The sequence below is a fragment of the Garra rufa genome, chromosome 16 (assembly GCF_049309525.1).
Source record: "Garra rufa chromosome 16, GarRuf1.0, whole genome shotgun sequence".
Classification (NCBI taxonomy): Eukaryota; Metazoa; Chordata; class Actinopteri; order Cypriniformes; family Cyprinidae; genus Garra; species Garra rufa.
In genome coordinates, this window is record NC_133376.1 from 10,381,331 (window position 1) to 10,392,630 (window position 11,300).

The 11,300-nt window shown below is 45.3% G+C and overlaps 1 non-coding gene across 1 annotated transcript; it reads right to left on the reverse strand.

Moving 5' to 3' along the window:
• Positions 1-233: 233 nt before the first annotated feature.
• Positions 234-352, reverse strand: LOC141289092 (5S ribosomal RNA). Its single transcript, XR_012339835.1, has one exon. It is a non-coding gene; the product is annotated as a 5S ribosomal RNA (ribosomal RNA).
• Positions 353-11,300: the final 10,948 nt, after the last annotated feature.

Consider the following 11,300-nt stretch of genomic DNA (forward strand, 5'->3'; position numbering starts at 1 on the left):
CCCCCGGTTTAGATATTTGCTGTGGGGGAAAAAAGCTTCTCTATCGCCCCCTGGAGGAGAAAGGAAGAATGAGGAGGCTAATATGCCCTCTCAGACGTCACAGAGAAAACAAAATGAAAGAAAATTCATGAAGCAATCCCTTTAAAATGATAAAAGGAACAACCTACAATTCTGAGTCATGTGTAAGTGTATTTACTGTAAGTGTATTAACTGATGAGTGTAGGAAAAGCAAAAGCTTACAGCACCTGGTATTCCCAGGCAGTCTCCCATCCAAGTACTAACCAGGCCCGACCCTGCTTAACTTCCAAGATCGGACAAGATTGGGCATGTTTAGGGTGGTATGGCCGTAAGTGAGAGCTGAAGCCAAGAGAGAGCTATTTAAAGAAGACACACCGACAGCAGCCCTACACGGATCGACCCGTAATGACACACGTTTCGGACTGCAGCTGCAACACAAAATGCCCCTTTCCTCCGTCAAGTTTTCATGTCTTTTGAAGCTTTTTTCACGAAACATTTCCGTATCAACCAAAGTTTAATTCAGTATATATGAATTTTCTACGGTGGCTGAGAGAGCTCAACATGCTGCAACTTAAGAAAACACGTGCAAACAGAAAAAACAACGACAACAAATAAAAAAAAACATCATCAGTTTGACAACACAGGCGCTGCAAATCCTCGCAACACAAACACAAAAACAGCGCTGCAAACACAAAAAAATCGCTGCAAATAGCATGGAGCACAACGGAAATGTTTCAGGGGAACCTCAAAAAGTGACAAACGAAGCTTCGGACGTCACAGGTCACGTGGTTATGGCAAAACGAATCAAGCTCCGGTACACTGCTTCACTGTGAGATGTTTCGTTTTTCTGATGCAAGCTTCGAAGCTTCGGTGTCAAACGTCACATCACTTGATGAACTATCACCTTTTAGTTCACCGACAACACCTCTGCTCTGACCAACAGCCACTGAACAAATAATCAGGTCATAGATGGGTTCCTCACTTTTTGAGGTCCCCCTGAAACATTTCCGTTGTGCTCCGTGCTATTTGCAGCGCTTTTTTTGTGTTTGCATTGCGAGGATTTGCAGCGCCTGTGTTGTCAAACTGATGAAGATGTTTTTTTTTTATTTGTTGTCCTTTTTTTCTGTTTGCATGTGTTTTCTTTCTGTTTGCATGTGTTTTCTTAAGTTGCAGCGCGTTGAGCTCTCTCGGCCACCGTAATTTTCATTTGTGCCTTAATGCTAACAAAGAAAACCAAAACATGTCCCCCAGGGGGCGATCGAGAGGCATTTTTCTCTCTACAGGCTAAATTTATCACCACGACTTTTGGTACCTGATGCTCCTCAACTTTAACTAGACCAGAGGTTTAGGTTGCTGAAATTTTAAGTCAGTGTTTCAGTAATTTAATGACAAGTTGTTTTATGTTTCTTTGGTGGCAGTTAATGGTCACATGACATGCAAGTACATTTTTTTTTTATTTGATTTGATTACATTATTATTATTATTTAATTATTTGTTGCAATTTGAACTGCAATATGACTCACATGTTCAAATCCTTAGGCTTTTAATATGTTAAATCCTGTATATAATTTATTTTGGTGGTATACTGTTAAAATGCTGCAAACTTCCATCCACAAAAATGTTGACAATTTTGCAACAAATTTTTTAAACAAAGTGAAACCAGCACACATTGTGTTCCCAAAACCCCCTGCAATTCTCTCATGAACCAAAGTGCTTCTCAAACCTTCATCTGGGTGCCAAACTCAGTTCATGAGGGTTCTGCAGAGTTTAGCTTTAACTCTAATTGAACGCACCTGATCAAATCAAGCAGTTTATCAGGGCCTTCAGGATTATTTATAAACTGCCTGTATATGTGTTGGAGCTGGTTGGGACCAGCTAGAGGTTCCTTTGTAATTTGTTGTCCGTCAGGTCAGGGGTGCCCAAACTCGGTCCTAGAGGGGTGTCCTGCAGAGTTTAGCTCCAACCCCAATTACTCCGACACTTAAACTGGCTAATCAAGCTCTTTCTAGGCATTGGCAAAGCCAATAGAAGACAAGCCTGCAACCATTAGCTGAAAAAGCGTAATGGCTAAAGCTAACTTCCAGCCTGGCAGTACATAGGAAAGGAGACCAGAGGCCGTTTTTTGAATAGAGTATGTGAGGCGAGTAGTATGTCCGAATTCATAGTATTCGAAATACAGTAGGTGAGAAGTACCCGGATGACCTACTGCTTCCGCCCGAATTCTGCAGTACGCACACCATGGACACTTCAGGCTCCAGGAGAGGAGTCGTTATTTGAAAAATGGCGGGAAGTGGATACGCGGCGGATGTAGTACGTCCGAATTCCATTCATACTACCCATATTCATACTATATAGAACGTGCTGTTTTAACGGTCACGAAGTACGTTCAAATTTAAATGCAGTACCTACTGAAGCAGTATGCGATTACGGACGCAGCTTGAGTGTCATAGAACTGTGACTGAAATTCAATGACGTCAAGGCTGTAATGTGATTGGTTATTAAGGCACACGTGATTCAAGTTAGCCGTTATGGTTCCTCCAATAGTAAGTAATACAGACCCTCCCATCTCCCTATATTAAGACAATCGCTGGAATAGGCCTACTAGAAACTTCCCAGCAGGTGTGTTCGGCAAGTTGGAGCTAAACTCTGCAAGACACCAGCCCTCCAGGACCGAGTTTGGGCACCACCTATGTATGTCAGTTTTATCTTTGAAGACATACCTGGGCATTTAAAGTGAGTTTTTTTCTTCAGATTTATCTAATTTTTGAGGACAATTTTATCCCAGAAGTAAAACCTTCCCATATACAACATCACTGTTTGGATACCTGTTGTCAGTGACAAAAGTAGAGCTACGTGACAGAAACATGATTTTTGTGTGAAAGGCTTATTAACCTTTTCTGTGGTAGACTAAAATTGCTGTTATGTCATTGAGGAGCATAAACAAACAAACAAAAAATACTCTCAACGTTTAACCTCGTATAAATGTTTTTATTGTTGTATTTTATAGAGCAGACTTCAAAGAACGATCCGTGTAGGGCTGCTGTCGGTGTGTCTTCTTTAAATAGCTCACTCTTGTCTTCAGCTCTGGCTTACGGCCATACCACCAAAGAGTATAGAATACCAAGAGGCGAAACTCTGATTCTTTTTTGGTAACTGCCACTAGGTGGCGCTTCAGTAGCGCAGCCGCCATTCTGGAGTGAAAGTTCCAACTGGACAACAGCACAGAAGCAGACAGAATGACAACGAAATAGAAGTCAAAGTGGACATAAAAGAACGCAATGACTGCAGGGAGGTAGTGTGTGACCTTAAAAAGTGCAAAAAGTCACTCAGTTAGATTTATTTTACGGGTCAGAATCCATCACATCTTACGCACCCAAAATTGGCGAATCTCACAGCCAATTCAGAAGCGCAATAGACAATTTCTCAAATTAAAGGGGTCCTATTATGCTCCTTTACAAAGTCTTTAATTTGTTTTTGAGGTGTACTTGAACATGCTCACATGCTTAGTTGTTCGAAAAATGCATTATTTTTCACATAATTTACATTATTACAATAGCTTTCTCCCCAGGCTGGCACAAACGGCTCGATTAGTTCCGGGTCCCGCCTTCCGAAAAGTCAGAAGTATTGTGATTGGTCAGGAGTCCCAGTGCGTTGCGATTGGCAAACAGCGTAGACCGCGTTCCGCCCTGCTGCACCCCTTCCCAAAGCAGCAAACTAGATTAAAGTGATCCTTACGTTTTAAATGTATGTATGTATGTATGTATATATATATATATATATATATATATATATATATATAATTTTTTTTTTTTTTTTTTCCAAACACATCTGATCGCTAAAGGAGGCTTTTACCGACCGCCCCGGAGCCATGTGAGGCATTTTTTTTTTATTATGGATCGACTAATTTTCAATCTATGCTGTTCTATGAGTACCAGAATTGATTTAATATAACTCCGATTGCATTCGTCTGAAAGAAGGAAGTCATATACACCTAGGATGCATAAAGGGTGAGTAAATAATACGCTATTGTTGGTCCTATCGTCAGCATACGAGATCGTGGATACGTGACATTATCATTATTGTGCTAATGTATTTAATTATTTGCATGCCTGAAACCATAAGGCTAGTGAAGCTATCTACACTGTATGATGAATAAATCTCTTACCACATACTGCACATATCTACGGCGCGGCGTAGACATGTGCTAGTTCGTGTTTACATCAGCCGCAGATCTGCGTGTGTTTGGACCCTCTGTAACACACACGTGAATGGCGCTGCTTCAGCACGGCTACCGGAGTGTGTTCGCGAACCTTTAGTTAAAGCTGCGTTTAAATGAGCCGACCTACGGCTCGCTGTAGCATCCCAAAAGCGGTTGTCCATATTACATGGGTAAAGTTAGGCGAATCCCCCACCCGCCAACGAATTGAATTTCAGTAGGCGGGATATCGCGTTGTGACATCATTGCATCCGGAAAACAAACGCTGTAGTCCAAACCAGTCGTTTCGCTGTAGTTCTTGAAAAGTGATTTTTTAAAAACGAAATATCTCCGTTTGGAGTGGACTTTGAGATTTGTAACTTTGTAGATGTTTTTTATGCCCAAACATACACACCACACACTGGCTAAAGTTCAAAAAGTGAAAAAGCATAATAGCACCCCTTTAAGTCATCAGTAAATGTTATGACTACTACAGTAAAAGTTGTATTGTATTATTATATATGTTTTATGTTATCAATTGTGGAATCCAACCATTATTTGAGGCAGCTTGCTGTATTTTTATTTTATGCAACTTAATGCATTTACTATTACTATTATTATTTAGGTCTGAAATATATATTGTATTTATACATTATATTGTACGTGTTAAACCAATGGAACACACTACAAATATGATTATCTTACAGAACATGATGTATTGCTGTGTCTTTCTCTCATAACTAAATAAAATAAATAATTTTGGAGTTTTTAGTCATGCTTTACCGGACATTAATATAAGACAATACTGCAAAAACATTTTAGCTACTGTTAAGCTGTTATATTCTTGTTATATATTTATTGTCTAACATTCCCAATTTTCTGATGCATGTCCTTAAATTAATTATATATGTTGGTATTAGTTCAGCGTTTATAATGCTAGAGAACAAAGATTTTGTGAAAAATAAATGCAAGACAAAGTCTGTTTTTGATAATATACATTATTTTGTGTTGTCATATTTTTTAATTGCATTAATAACAAAGGTTAGGGTACTGGGAGACCGCCTGGAAATACCAGGTGCTGTATGCTTTTGCTTTTCCTACACTCGTCAACTAATACACTTACACATGACTCAGAATTTCAGGTTGTTCTCTTTATTATTTTAAACGGATTGCTTCATTAGTTTTCTTTTTGTTTTCTCATGTTAGTTAAGAGGACATCTCAGCCTTCTCTTTCTCCTCCAGGGGGCGATAGAGACCTTTTTTCTCTCTACAGTAAATCGTACTCGGTTACTAACGTAACCTCTGTTCCCTTTTGAAAGCTACAGTCGATGCTGCGCTGCTAAGCGAATTGGGAACGTCTTTAGAAGTGACCAGCTGTGAATATTGTATGTAAAACGTCAATAAAATTGACTAAACGGCAGTATAGCCTCGGTTGGTGACGTCACAGGAGCGCACGCGCACGAGGCTATAAATAGATGAGCCACAGGTGCATCGTCAGGTCTTTTGTCTTCAGAGATCACTCTGTGTGTTGTGTGCGTCGGAAAACTCTCTCTCGTACTCATCCTTGATTTTGTTAGGAGTTAGTTTGACTAAGCAGAACGCAGAAACTTCACTCTTTTTCTCACTTTTCTCTCTTCTTATTTTAAGAGTTTAAAAAGAAGAAAAAGAGCATCATGAGTCAACAAGCAGGTAAGCGTTGTGTTCCTCCATGCTCGCGTCCCATGACCGAGATGGATACACACGATTATTGCTTTGTTTGTTTGGGGGAACAGCACGCGGTCATGGCGATAGAGAAGGGCGGGTGTGAGCATTGCGACCTGTTAACTGTCAAGATGCTTCGCACTCGTCTTAATTATTTCCAGTCCGCACCTGCATTGCAATCGTGGGGCTCTCGCATGGATTTGCTTGACGAGCAAGAGACGGGTTCGTCCCTTTCGCTTGCTGCGTCACCAAATCCTGACATTCCTTCTCGTGATCTCGAAGCGCGCTTCGGTGCTTCTTCGGTTCACGGAGGGGATGACATATCTCTTGGTTCATCAGATCGCGAGCCGCCAGCCTCTGAGCGTTCTTCTCGCGAAAGAAAATCTGTTGAGGAATTGCTGGAGGTGATAACTCGCGCTGTGGACAGGTTGCAGCTTGACTGGCCAGATGAACAAGAGACCCCCAAACGTAGCAAGCTTGAGGATAGGTTTCTGTCCGGTGGCAGAGGGGAGAAGAAACAAAAACCTCTCCCCTTTTTCGAGGACCTCCATGACGAGCTGTCCAAGTCATGGAGTAAGCCATATACCTCTCGTGTCTTTGTGCCATCGACATCGACATTCTCGGCTATCGTGGGTGCGAAGTCACAAGGATATATGGAGATGCCTCGAGTCGAAGAGACGCTCGCGAGCTATCTCTCACCCGAATCAGCATCGTCTTTAAAGAAACCTACCCTCCCCACTAAACCGTGTAGAACAACATCGGCTTCGGTGGGAAAAGCTTATCAGGCTGCAGGTCAGGCTGGTGCTGCGCTGCACACAATGGCTGTGTTACAGGCATACCAGGCTGATCTGTTGAAGGATTTGAGTGCGGGCAGTACAATCGACGATGAAGCTTTCTCTGAGCTTCGTCGAGCCACAGACCTGTCTCTCCGTGCGACCAAGCAAACGGCTCGTGCCATCGGCCGCTCTATGAGCGCTTTAGTCAGCACGGAGAGACATCTATGGTTGAATCTGACAGGAATAAAAGAAAAGGATCGCGTGTTCCTGTTAGATTCCCCCGTTTCTCCCTCTGGACTATTTGGAGACTCGGTTAACACCGTTGTCGAAAGATATAAAGAGGTAAAGAAACACGAGGAAGCGTTTGTTCAGTTTCTTCCTCGCCGCACTCAAGGGGAGGGGCCGTCTGCCACCCAGCCCCGTCCCGGTCCTTCAACATCCAGGGAGGTCAAAAAGCAGAGCGTGGCTCAGCGTGCTCCCCCTCGTAAAGATTGGGGACAGGCTCGCCGCGCTCAACAACCTCCTAAGCCAGATATCAGGACTATTATCAACAAAAAGAGAAAGTCCTGATGGTCTGGCGCCCAATCTAGTGGGGGTAGCCCCCCGCGGGATGGGGCGCGTTCAACATTTAAAACTCGCCTCTCCCCGATACCCTCACAAAACCTCTCCATCCCCGCCACTTATCGTGCCTCGGGGGGCAGCGGTTTCCAGCGAAATGTCAGATGTTCCGTCGTTTTCGGCTGTCATTCCGGACGCGGGACATCTAACATCCCCTCAAAAGGAAGTAGTAAAATTAATACCACTCTCAGAGAGTCTGGCAGCGTGGAAACTTCTGCCAGGCATCTCAGAGTGGGTATTAAGCACAGTACAGATAGGATACAGAATCCAGTTCAGTCGTCGTCCTCCGCGTTTCAACGGCGTGGTTTACACTTCCGTGAAACCGGAGCTGATGCACGTACTGTCACAAGAGCTGAAAACTCTTCTGAGCAAAGAGGCCATAGAACATGTTCCTCTTCCAGAAAGAGAGTCAGGCTATTACAGCAGATACTTCCTGGTTCCCAAGAAGGATGGGGGGCTGCGTCCAATCTTAGATCTTCGAGGCTTAAACCGTTCAGTCAAAGCACTCAAGTTCAAGATGTTAACTGTCAAGATGGTCGTGACGCAGATTCAACATTACGATTGGTTCGTCACGATCGATCTAAAAGACGCATATTTTCACATACAAATATTGCCACAACACAGGAAATTCCTGAGGTTCGCTTTAGGGGGCGAAGCGTACCAGTTTCGGGTTCTTCCATTCGGCCTAGCTTTGTCACCCCGCACATACACAAAATGCATGGATGCAGCACTGGCTCCATTACGACTCCAGGGCATTCGCATTTTGAACTACATCGACGATTGGTTAATACTGGCACAATTGCGAGAGTTGGCGCTTCAACACAGAAACATCGTGTTGGCTCATTTAGTTTCTCTAGGGTTGAGACTCAACACCAAGAAAAGTGTTCTTTCTCCTGCCCAGAGAACGACTTATCTCGGTATCTTTGGGATTCGATCACGATGCGGGCACAGCTGTCTCCCGCTCGAATCGAGACCATTCGGCAGACAATGAGCAAAGTCAAGCTAGGTCAAAACTGTACTGTTCTTCAGTACCAAAGAATGTTAGGCTTCATGGCTTCAGCATCCACGGTGATTCCTTTGGGGCTGTTGCACATGAGACCGTTTCAGTTGTGGCTAAAAGCCAGAGGATTTCATCCAAGAGCCAATCCTCAAAGGCAAATAAAAGTGACGCACCGCGGACTTCGTACACTAACTCTGTGGTTCAGACCCCGGTTCCTTACCTTGGGTCCCACTCTAGGGGCGCCCTGTCGTCGCAAACTGCTAACGACGGACGCCTCCCTGACGGGCTGGGGAGCGGTCTTAGATGGTCGTCCAGCTCAAGGGGAATGGGAGGGTCATCAGCTCGATTGGCACATCAATTGCCTCGAGTTGATGGCTGTATTTCTGGCTCTGAAATACCTTCTCCATCAGTTGAGGGGCTGTCATGTCTTAGTGCGGGTGGACAATACAGCAGCAGTCTCTTATATAAATCACCAGGGAGGTCTGCACTCACGCAATCTGAACAGATTAGCGAGGCAGATTTTTCTCTGGGCCCAAGGAAAGTTCCTGTCACTCAAGGCAGTTTACATTCCAGGGCACTTGAATGTGGGAGCAGACTTACTGTCCAGACAGACATTACCGATGGGCGAGTGGAAACTCCACCCGGAAGTAGTGAATCTGATATGGACCAGATTTTATCAGGCGGAAGTGGACCTCTTCGCCTCCATACAGACAGCGCAATGTCCCCTTTACTTCTCTCTGAGTCACCCAGCTCCGTTGGGTCTGGATGCGATGGCGCACTCATGGCCCAATATGCGCCTGTATGCGTTTCCTCCAGTCTCTCTGCTCCCGGGGGTTCTAGCCAGCAAGGTTCTTGCCTCTTATTGATAGCGCCGCGTTGGCCGAACAGAGTATGGTTCTCGGAGATAATATCGCCTTGGGCGATTCCGGAGAGGAGGGACCTTCTATCGCAGGCGGGGGGAACGATATTCCATCCCAGGCCCAACCTGTGGAATCTTCACGTTTGGCCCCTGAGGGGAACCAACTGAGGGACACGGGGCTTTCACCTGCCGTTATTGAGACCATCCTAAGTGCTAGGGCTCCCTCCACTAGGAGGATTTATGCCGTTAAATGGGGTATTTTTGAAAGGTGGTGTGCTGCACACAATGTAGATCCAGTTAACTGCCAGATTGTTTCAGTGTTGGACTTCATGCAAGAGAAATTATCATCAGGCACTTGCCCCGCTTCTCTTAAGGTATATGTGGCTGCTCTTTCGGCTTGCCACGCCCTGATTGATGGGGAACCGCTTGGGAGGCACCCTCTGCTCTTCCGCTTCCTTCGTGGGGCCAGGAGACTGAGGCCTCCAGTCAAAACCAAGATCCCTTCTTGGGACTTAGCAATAGTCCTTGAGGGTCTGGTTGAAACCCCGTTTGAACCTTTAGAATCAGCGTCTGACAAACTTCTGACTTTTAAAATGGTTTTTCTAATGGCAATAACTTCCTTAAAAAGAATTGGGGACATGCAGGCTCTGTCCATCGCGCCATCCTGCTTAGATTTTGCCCCAGGAATGGTCAAAGTGATTTTGCATCCTCATCCTGATTATCTGCCCAAGGTGCCATTCTCGGCTGTACATCCGGTCATTTTAGAAGCCTTCTGTCCTCCACCGTTCACAACGCCGGAGCAGGAGAATTCTCATAGACTGTGTCCAGTCCGTGCTCTTCAGGCTTACATCCACCGCACTAGCCAGTGGCGTAAGTCGGAGCAACTCTTCGTCTGTTATGGCCCCCATAACAGAGGAGCAGCTGCCACCAAGCAGACCATCTCTCAGTGGGTCAGGGATGCTATAGCTCTTGCCTATGAGGCGCGCGGTCAAGCTTCGCCTATAGGCCTTAGGGCTCACTCCACCAGGGGGGTCGCCTCGTCCAATGCGTTGGCAAGGGGTGCTCCCCTACAACAAGTTTGTGATGCGGCAGGCTGGTCCTCTCCGCACACATTCATAAGATTTTATAGCTTGGATGTTCATGCCACTCCGGGCTCTCATGTCCTTGAGTCGACATCACAAGCTAATGTCTAGGCCTTCTTGCGTTCTTGTGAAACACACCTGCACAACCGTAGGAGTCCAGACATATTCAAGCACGGCGGCGTGGGTATTCTCGTTCCCAATGCGCTTAGCAGCGCAGCATCGACTGTAGCTTTCAAAAGGGAACAATCTCAGGTTACTTGACTGTAACCTTGTTCCCTGAGAAAGCGGAACGAGATGCTGCGCTACTTTGCCGTGCTGAAGATGTCCCAGGACTGCTCTTCAGACAAAATATCCTGACGATGCACCTGTGGCTCATCTATTTATAGCCTCGTGCGCGTGCGCTCCTGTGACGTCACCAACCGAGGCTATACTGCCGTTTAGTCAATTTTATTGACGTTTTACATACAATATTCACAGCTGGTCACTTCTAAAGACGTTCCCAATGCGCTTAGCAGCGCAGCATCTCGTTCCGCTTTCTCAGGGAACAAGGTTACAGTCAAGTAACCTGAGATTGTTCTCTCTAGAGAGGGAACGAGTACTGCGTAAGTATCTTACGCTACGGGGAAAATCCTTTTCTGCGAGATATTGAAGCCAAAAATTATCCTTAATTTTGAAATAATGTAAAGCGCGTTGCAGCAGCATACAGACATAGGCGAAACAGCTTGCGCGCCTATTGGCTGCTCTGCGGCAACTGCAGCAGCCTATAGAGCGAGGCCTGACGCAACGCCAGATCCAATGGGGGCATTTCGCGCCCTTTGCGTCGCTTCGCGCCCTTTTCGTAGCTTCCTGCCTAAAAGGGCGTGGTCTAGGCCTATAAAGACCGCTCGTAGGCAGCTATTATCTGGTTTTTCATCATCGAAGCAACCAGAGCGTGCGCATGCACGGCAAGATACGCAGTACTCGTTCCCTCTCTAGAGAGAACAGAGGTTACGTTAGTAACCGAGTACGTTCTCTTACGAGAGGTCTCTCGTACTGCGTAAGTATCTTCCAC